The 9809-nt window shown below is 39.9% G+C and overlaps 1 long non-coding RNA gene across 1 annotated transcript in view; it reads right to left on the bottom strand.

The window, feature by feature from the left end:
* LOC115467918 overlaps nucleotides 1-8801 on the bottom strand; it is a 67737-nt gene extending 58936 nt beyond the window's left edge. Inside the window, exon 1 of the long non-coding RNA XR_003941783.1 lies at nucleotides 8734-8801. This is a non-coding gene — a long non-coding RNA (uncharacterized LOC115467918). The remainder of the gene's footprint in view (nucleotides 1-8733) is intronic.
* Nucleotides 8802-9809: the final 1008 nt, after the last annotated feature.

A 9809-nucleotide genomic window follows, 5' to 3' on the forward strand; every position in this document is an offset into this window, starting at 1 on the left:
TCCGATAATGGAAAAAAGTAAGCCGGTCTTGACGAGAATTTCACCAGCTTCACTTGGTCCCTTTTTTTTCAGGACCAAGCTTCAAAACGGTGCCCCAATTGACCAAATGACCACCGGAGGGAATCGGGGATGACCTCCCCTTACTCCCCCAGTAGTCACCAACCCCCTCCCACCCAAAAAGAAATAAAAAAAATATTTTTTTGCCAGCCTCTATGCCAGCCTCAAATGTCATAACCAGCTCAATGAGATACAGCATGTTCATGTTTTTATTTATGTTTTTAATTATATTTGTATTTTTATGCATGTTTTTGTATATTATATTATTTTATAGACCCCTGACGCAGGCCTCACGGCCGAAACACGTCACGTGTCGGGTCAATTCTGCTACTGTTAATAAAGACCTTGTTCAGGAAGACACTCATTGTGAGAGGACGTTTTTGGATCCACTGTGTGTTTTGCCATAACCAGCTCAATGACAGCAGTATGCAGGTCCATGCAGCAGTATTTAGTGGGTGCAGTGCACTTCAGGCAGGTGAACCCAGGCCCATCCCCCCTACCTGTTACACTTGTGGTGGTAAATGTTAAGCCCTCCAAAACCCCCCAAAACCCACTGTACCCACATGTAGGTGCCCCCCTTCACCCCTAAGGGCTATGGTAATGGTGTACAATTGTGGGGAGTGGGTTTTGGGGGGATTTGGGGGCTCAGCACCCAAGGTAAGGGTGCATCTGGTAGCAATTTTTGAAGTCCACTGCAGTGCCCCCTAGGGTGCCCGGTTGGCATCCTGGCATGTTAGAGGGACCAGCGCACTAGAAATGCTGGCCCCGCCCATGACCAAATGCCTTGGATTTGGCCGGGTTTAAGATCGCCGGCCTCAGTTTCCATTATCGGCAAAAACCGATGCCGGCCATCTCAAACCCGGCCATCTCTGACATTTGGCCAGCCTGAACCGTATTATCGAAACGAAAGATGGCCGCCCATCTTTTTCGATAATATGGTTTGGGACTGCTCTTTACGGCATCGGCCAAATAGATGGCCGGCGCCATTCGATTATGCCCCTCTCTGTGTAACTTAATTGGTTAACAAGCTAATAAGCATTTTAACAGTACTTAATAAGCAATATGGGCACTAATTAGCAATAATTAGAATTTATTAGCACAACTCACAGAGCACCTACATTCTAATGGGTGCTGCCAAAAAGGGGCATAGTTATGGGTGGGGAAATGGGTGTTTTTTGGGCATTCCAAATTTTCATGCACTGTTATAGAATATGCCCCTCTGCACCTAAATTTACATACTAGTATTTATGCCACATTTTCATTGGTGTAAATGGATGTGCATTGCTCTACGTGCTAGGATATCAACTAAGCATGTTTTATATACTATGCCTAAATCTAGGCACCACTTATAGAATATGCTTAGGTGGAAATTTGTTCAGCACAGATTTTTTAGGCACCATATATAGAATCTAGCCCAATGTGTTTTAGTCATATTCCAGTGGTGGTTGGGAGGGGGTGATATGGGGATTTGAGATTGTAAGCTCTTTGAGCAAGGACTGTCTTTCTTCTATGTTTGTGCAGTGCTGCGTACGCCTTGTAGTGCTATAGAAATGCTAAATAGCAGTAATAGTAGTAGTAATTCATGTTCTAAAAATGTTAGACAGAGAGGGGTATAATTGAACGGCACCGGCGAAATAGATTGCTGGTGATCTATTTTGGCAGCGCCGCAAACAGCTGGCCAGAACCTTATCGAAAAAGATGTCCGGCCATCTTTTCTTTTGATAATATGGTTTGGACCGGCCAAATGCCACAGTTCACCGGGTTTGAGATGGCCGCTTTTGTTTTTCAGCGATAATAGAAACTAAAAGCGGCCATCTCAACCCCGGCTAAATCCAAGGCATTACTGTTGGTATATCATAGAAAGATAGAAATAATTTTCATAAAGGACAAAAGATCATATATGGTTGAAAGTGTTTTGAATTGGTGGATTTAAAAAGGCAAGTATCTAATACCTTGTCAGCAGTTAAATTTGATGAGAGGGGACTCAGTTGATGTACTGGTAGAAAAATTGGATACTGTATTAGTAGAATCGATGAATGTTGTTGCTCCTATAAAGAGGAATGCTGTTACAAGGCTTAATAAAGCCCCATGGTTCACTTGTGAAATTAAATTGAACAAACAAGAGTTGAGAAAGATTAATTTTGAATGGAGAAAATATCCTTCAAGAGTTTCACAGATAGTATACTTGGACAAAATGGCTGAATATAGGGAGACTACTCTCAAGGCAAAATGTGACTACTATAATAATGAGATTCCACAAGCTTCATCTGGTATGAAAGAGCTTTTTAACATAATAGATTTGCTCGTGATAAAGACACTTCCTTTTTGAGGGCCCCTTGTACAAAGGTGCACTATTGTTTTTATCTCACACTGAAAATAAGGTGCACTATATGCTAGAGATGCCCATATATTCCCACGGACATCTCTAGCATTTAGCATGGCTCATGATGAAGGCACTACCTCTTTGAGGGCTCCTTGTACAAAGGTGCACTATTGTTTTTATCTCATGCTAAGAATAAGTCTGCGCTAAATGCTAGAGATGCCCATACATTCCTATGGACATCTCTAGCATTTAGCACATGCTAATCAACGCACACTAAAAATGCTACTGCGCCTTTGTAAATGACCCGCTGAATTTATCAAACATTTTCAGTAAATGATTTTGCAGAAGGAGTTGTAGCAAAAGTAAAACTAATTACTGATCAATCTGATGGATTGAAATTGCCTATTGAGAATAATTGTCCTTTAAAGGAAGATGATTTATGGGCAGTTTTTCCTAAAGTTTCTGAGGAGATGATTGAACATGCTTTATCTAAAGTGAATAATAGTTATTGTGTCAATGGTACCTGTAAGCTAATAGTGATAAAGGGTCTTAATGAGATCAGATTTCCAGTGTTTAAAGAAATAAAAAACATTTATGACAATTGTTTTGAATCAGGAAGGGTTCCAGATGTCTTTAAGAGGACCGTGGTACAACCATTATTGAAGAATTCTAAAGCTGATGTGTTGAAAGTTGCAGACCAATATCTTCACTGACTTTTGTGGCAAAGGTGATGAAGAGACTGGTCTATGATCAACTGGAACATTTCTTAGACCTGATCGAAGTACGTGATCCCAATAAATTAGGGTTTTATTTTGGTCATGATATTGAAACTTTATTACTGTCACTATTTGATATTGTACGCATTGGATTTAACAACAGTCAGCTTTTTGTTGTTGTTGGTGGTGAATTTAGACGTGTCAACTGTGTTTGATACTATAAATTATGCCATTCTGTTAAACAGATTACAATTAAGGGTATAGTGTTAAGCTGAGTCTAATCTTTTTTGGAGGCTAGATGCTTATGTATAGCATAAGGGGAAGATGTATCTGATTTTATTTATTTATTTAACACATTTATATCCCACATTTCCCCACTTAGTTGCAGGCTCAATGTGGCTTATACAATACTGGAGAGACAGGCTCCATTTCGATAAAATACAAGTACACAATATAGAAATCAACTTGAGAAAGACATAAGTATAGAGCAACAAAGAAATAAAGAGGGGGGTGGTGTAAGAAGTCCAATACGGTCCATAGGTTTTCTGTGTCACTGGAAGTAGAAAGTTAATTTGGGTCAGGGGGATAGGCCTTCTTAAACAAGTTGGTTTTCAGTAATTTCCTGAAGTTAAGATGGTTATGAATAGATTTTAAACCATTATTGACTAGTGTTCCCCAGGGCTCCTGCTTATCTGCTGTTCTTTTTAATATTTTTTTTATTCCACTTTGCTGATTATTGTGTCATTTTGGTGTTCAGTTCAGATTGTACACAGATGACATACAATTTTTGATACCTTTGGTTGATGGTATTCAAGAAACATTTGCAACTTTGAGTTTGATTTTGCAGTCAATTGATGGTTGGATATCTGCGAACAGTCTGAAATTGAACATCAATAAGACACAGATTCTGTTACTGACAACCTACGAATCGGATGATGTTCCATCAATGCTTCAATGTAATAGTGAATTTCTCTCTCTACTGTTTGAATTCTGAGAAATTTAGGTGTGATGTTTGATGAAAGCTTGACGATGAAAGCTCATGTGCATAAGATTATCAGGGATGTTTATTTTAAGTAATGTATAGTGAGAAGATTAAAGAACTTGTTAGAACTGCATAATTTTAGAACTGTTCTAAAATTATGCAGTTTTAACAAGTTCTTTAATCTGTTGTGCAGAGTTTAGTAACCCCTTGCTTTGATTATGCAAATGCTTTGCTGTTAGGATTGCAAAGGACCCAGACAAAAGCATTACAAATAGCTTAAAATTCAGTGGCGAGGGTTTTACCAGGGTTGGTTTGAACATATCACCCATGTACTGAAAAACCTAAATTAGTTACCTATAGCATTTAGAATTCAGTTTAAAATCCTCTGATGGTTTTTAAGGTATTGGCACAACAGGTTTCAAAGATTGTGCCATCCCAGGTTCATATGTATCAGTCAGCTCATCAGTTACAATCAGGCACGCAGTGACTTTTTGATATTACTTCCCTTCACATTGTTAGAGCTGAGAAATATAGCAAGATCTTCTATATCACAGGACCAGCAGCCTGGAATAAGCTTCCCCTTAGATTGAGGAATATTAAGTTTTTAAATGAGAGCTGAAAACACTGTTATTTATACAGGCTTCCAGCTGTGGTAAGGAGAGTAGTTGTTAATATTCTAAATTGATTTTTTTTTTTAATTTCATTTGTACCCTGTGCTTTTCCCACTCATGGCAGGCTCAATGTGGCTTACATGGGGCAATGGAGGGTTAAGTGACTTGCCAGAGTCACAAGGAAGCTGCTTGTGCCTGAAGTGGGAATTGAACTCAGTTGTTCAGGACCAAAGTCCACCACCCTAACCACTAGGCCACTCCTCCACAATATTTTGTATGCACCTAGTAATCCACTAAGAACCATGGATTGAATGGAATGTACATTTTAAAAATAAATACATAAATAAAAATAAGGGAGATGTTGAATATGGATGGAGGATAGGGACGCTTAGAGGGAATATGCTGAATATGGAGGAGGAAAGAGGCAGGAGTACTGATGGATATTATGGACAGGATATATAAGAACATAGGGGGGGAATGGAGATGAAGATGGAGAGAGAAGAAATGTCAAATGGACAGGAGACCCTGGAAAGAGAGGAAGAAACAGAGAAATACAAAAAGGAGATACTGGAAACAAAGCAAATGGAAAAATAAAATGCTCAGGGCCCTTTATACTAAGCTTTGGTAAGCCCAATACGGGTTTACCACTCGCTAAACAGGAAGTACCGCTTGGCTACTGCAGCAGCCCAGTGGTACTTCCCACCCCTAGCGCACCATCATATTCGGCGCTACAAAAATATATTTATTTTTGTAGCACCAGAGTGTACCCGATAATCAGGCAGTGCCGTACACTGCCTGGTTACCGCTGGGTTAGTGCAGGAGCCCCTACCACCACCTCAATGGGTGGCAGTAAAGGCACCCCCGAAATGGTCACACAGAAAGTGCTTTACTTGCTGCACGGCCATTTCCTACAGGAAAGAGAGACTTCCCTTTTATCTGCTGTGGTAAAAGGGGGCCTCAGCATGCATGAAAAACACATGCTGACACCAGCACAGGCCCCATTTTGCCACAGCTTGGTAAAAGGGGCTCTCAGTATTTTATTTTGAATGCATTAATTAGAATATGTCAGCTTTCAAAAATGTGTATCTCTGATATCTTTATTTTCAGTTTCTCTGTCTCTAGTTTTTCTGAACAAGCAGAGTCTGACATCTTGAGGTTTCCAGTTCTATTTTTTTTGCCTTTAAATCTCTATAACTGATCTGTGGTACCTTGTTTCATAATTTGTTTAGGTGTCTGTGTTTTGTCTATGTGGCCATGGTCAGTATTCTGATAGCATGTAGTTTCTGTCCCATTTGGTCTGTTTTCTTATTAGATGGTGTATTGGTGATTTAATGCCAGGTGCAATATTTATAGTGCTTCTGTTTCACAGATAAGGCTGGGAGTTGGCGTTGTTCTATTTCTCCAGTGTTGCACTGCATTCCAACTTGAGTTCCTACTTCTAGTTAGTAGTTGCTTGTTCTGTATTTGAGAATCTGTCTGTATTCTGCAGGAGAGACAGGAGAGACAGAAGTGAGGTATTCTGCTACTGTTTAGTTTCTGTGTCGAGATCTGTAGCAGTCTGACTTGTTCTGTTTGTCAAACAGTACTACTACTACAACTTATCATTTCTATAGCGCTACTAGATGTACGCAGCACTGTACACTTGAATATGAAGAGACAGTCCCTGCTCAACAGAGCTTACAATCTAATTAGGACAGACAAACAGGACAAACAAGAGATAAGGGAATATTAAAGTGAGGATGATAAAATAAGGGTTCTGAACAAGTGAATAAGGGTTAGGAGTTAAAAGCGGCATCAAAAAGGTAGGCTTTTAGCTTAGATTTGAAGACGGCCAGGAATTATATTCGTATTCTAGGGTGCTGCATTTAAAGGTAGGGTTGTTGCTGTTTGAGTCATGAACATTAGTGCTGTTTTATTATGACCATTTTTATATATAAGTATGGAATGTGTTGGTATTTTACAGAGTTTGGTTAATGAAGCACTAAGTACATAAGAATAGTCATACTGGATCAGACCAATGGTCCATTTAGCCCAGTATCCTGCTTCCAAAAGTGGCCAACTCAGGTCACAAATACCTGGCAGAAACCCAAATAGCAGCAACATTCCATGTTTCCAATCCCAAGGCAAGCAGTGGCTTCCCCATGTCTATCTCAATATCAGACTATGGACTTTTCCTCCAGGAATTTATCCAAACCTGTTTTTTTAAACCCAGATACACTAATTACTGTTACCACATCCTCTGGCAATGAGTTCCAGAGCTTTACTATTCTTTGAGTGAAAAAATATTTCCTCCTATTTGCTTTAAAAGTATTTCCATATAATCTCATTGAGTGTCCCCTGATCTTTATACATTTTTAGTGAGTAAAACATTGATTCACTTTTGACCCATTCTACACCAATCGGGATTTTGTAGACCTCAATCATATTCCCCCTCAGCCATCTCTTTTCCAAGCTGAAGAGCTCTACCCTCTTTAGCCTTTCCTTATATGGGAGGAGTTCCATCCCATTTATCATAGTAGTCACTCTTCTTGGAGTCTTTTTCTAATTCTACTACATCTTTTTTTTTTTTTAGATACAGCAACCCAGAATTGAATGCAGTACTCAAGGTGAGGTCACACCATGGAGCGATACCGAGGCATTAACATATTATTGGTCTTATTTTCCATCCCTTCCCTAAGAATTCCCAGCATACTATTTGCTTTTCTGGCTGCCACCACACACTGGACAGAAGATTTCAGCGTATTATCTACAACTACACCTAGATCTTTTTCTTGGGTGCTGACTCCTAAAGTGGACCCTAGCTTTAGGTAACTATGATTCAGATTATTCTTTTCAATGTATATCACTTTGCATCATAGGAGCCAGCTCTGTGGGTGCTTAAGCACCCCCAATATTGAGCAAACTCCTTGACTGTGTGCAGGGAGGGGTCATTTCCATTGGGTTTAGCACCCCTAATCATTTTGAAAAGTAGGCACCTATGCTTTGCATTTGTCCACATAAAATTTAATTTGCCATTTAGATGCCCAGTTTTCCAATTTCCTAAGGTCTTCCTGCAATTTTTCACAAACCACACATATTTTGACAACTTTGAATTATTTTGTGCCATCTGCAAATTTAATCTCCCCACTTGTCATTCCAATTTACAGATCATTTATAAATATGTTTAATAGCACCAACCCCAGAACAGATCCCTGTGGCACTCCACTATTCACCCTCCTCAATTGAGAAAAATGGCCATTTAACACTACTGTCTGTTTTCTGTCCAATAGTCAATATCCACCAAAGGATATTGCCTCCTATCCCATGACTCCTCTCCCTCCCCAACTCTGCTCCTCACTACCTTGGGGAAAATAGTGTTACAGGGTCCCATCCTAATTTTTCCCTGTTAAAGTCACTGCTACAAAATTCTGAAATATTGGTTATAACCAGTTTATCTTATGGGAGTATGCTACTCCTCTTTTATTTAACCTACTGTATATTGGTTGCCAACAGTGTAGAGAAAACAATTTAATATAATGAATTTGAATTTAAAGCATTAAAGGAGATTGATCGGGATTATGTTAAATCTGTTCTGATTCAGAAGTTCATGGTCTGACGGGAGGTTTCATCAAAGGTTACTCTGAAAAAAGAAAGTAAGAATGTCCTAATAGGCTGTGGGAAAGGTTGATATATGGATTTAAATAAAGAACACACAAAATTGAATAGCTCCTAACTCCCTGTATCATCTGTCAATAATCAGGTTAAGGGCAATTCTGTAATCTAAATTGTCAGATTTACACAGGTTACAAGTTTTAAAAACTAGCATTTATTTTTTGTATGCTGTAATGGACCCCTTGGTTGTGTCACCATAATGGAAGTTTATTAGGACCTTCTCACATCCTTGGGCAACTGAGACACTGAAAACAGCAAACACAAATACCACAATCCAGATCCCAATCCAGTCCGGGATTCCTTTGCTTCTTATCTGAGTATTTCCCCAAGCAAAAAGAAAAAAAATCAAAATAAAATTCAAATAAAGCCAGTGTTAATCACAATTCTACTCACCTGGTTGTAATGTCCTTGAAGCAGACAACCCTCACCATTAACTCTTGGTATAAGCAGTTCTTTTGTAATCCACAGCACTTGTCATTTTACACAGTTCACAAAAACTCTCAAAAGAAATGGAGAAGAGTGCACTTCACCCCTCCTCCATCAGGCAAAGTTCAGACAGTAATCAGTTCCAATCCTCACAGTTCAGCAGCGTAGGAAACTCAGGAGGAGTTTAAGCTTTCTGCCTTCTAAGAACACAGTTCTGTCAAGCACAGGAGATGAAGCAAACAAACAAACAAGCAAAAAATCACAGACCAAAACTGCCAGTTTAAAGTTCACTTGGAATCTTCAATTACTTGGTAACTCTCATATACTCAGTGTATCTGTAGCTGAGTCTCTCACGCCTCCACCCTCATACCAGCAACTGGCAAACACCCAGTACCACTCACTGGGATGGTGTCAGTTAACAATAGCTTCCAGGTAGTTGAACCCTGACCTGATTTTTTAATCCATTCTGCAGCAACCTTCATTTTTCCTCTCCTCCCGGGAAGGGTAACTTTGAGGCAGTCTGAAGGTCTCCCTGTTCCAACCAGTCCATCTCAGCCTTCTCACCTCTTGTCAGCTTTCTTCTTGTCAGCCCATGTGGGCCCCTCCTCCTCCCAGCCTCAATGTGATGCCATAGTATATTGCTTAGTGAGCCAGGGATACTTGGTTAGCTCTGCATCCTGGCCCTCCCCCATGGACTGACTCTTGGGCTTCCGGGAAGTGACTATAGGTCTGAGGTCCTTTCCTTTCATGGGCCATTCTAGGTTTTCAACCTCCCCTGGAGTTCACCTGGGCTGGTGAGAAAAGGAGTCATATTTCCTACTGTTTTGCTTATCCTGTCAAAGTTGAGCCTAATGGCCATTACAATGTTTGCACTTTCATGCATAATTGCTAGTATGGTGCCTAAACACTCTTCTGCAAATACGTGCTTAACTTACTTAGCACATATTTGCAAGGGGATGTACATGGGGTGAAGTATTGTGGGACAAAGATGGAGCTCCCAGTTTAACATGTAATACAGAATACTGTAAACTGTGTACATGCCT

The sequence above is a fragment of the Microcaecilia unicolor genome, chromosome 4 (assembly GCF_901765095.1).
Source record: "Microcaecilia unicolor chromosome 4, aMicUni1.1, whole genome shotgun sequence".
NCBI classification, from domain to species: domain Eukaryota; kingdom Metazoa; phylum Chordata; class Amphibia; order Gymnophiona; family Siphonopidae; genus Microcaecilia; species Microcaecilia unicolor.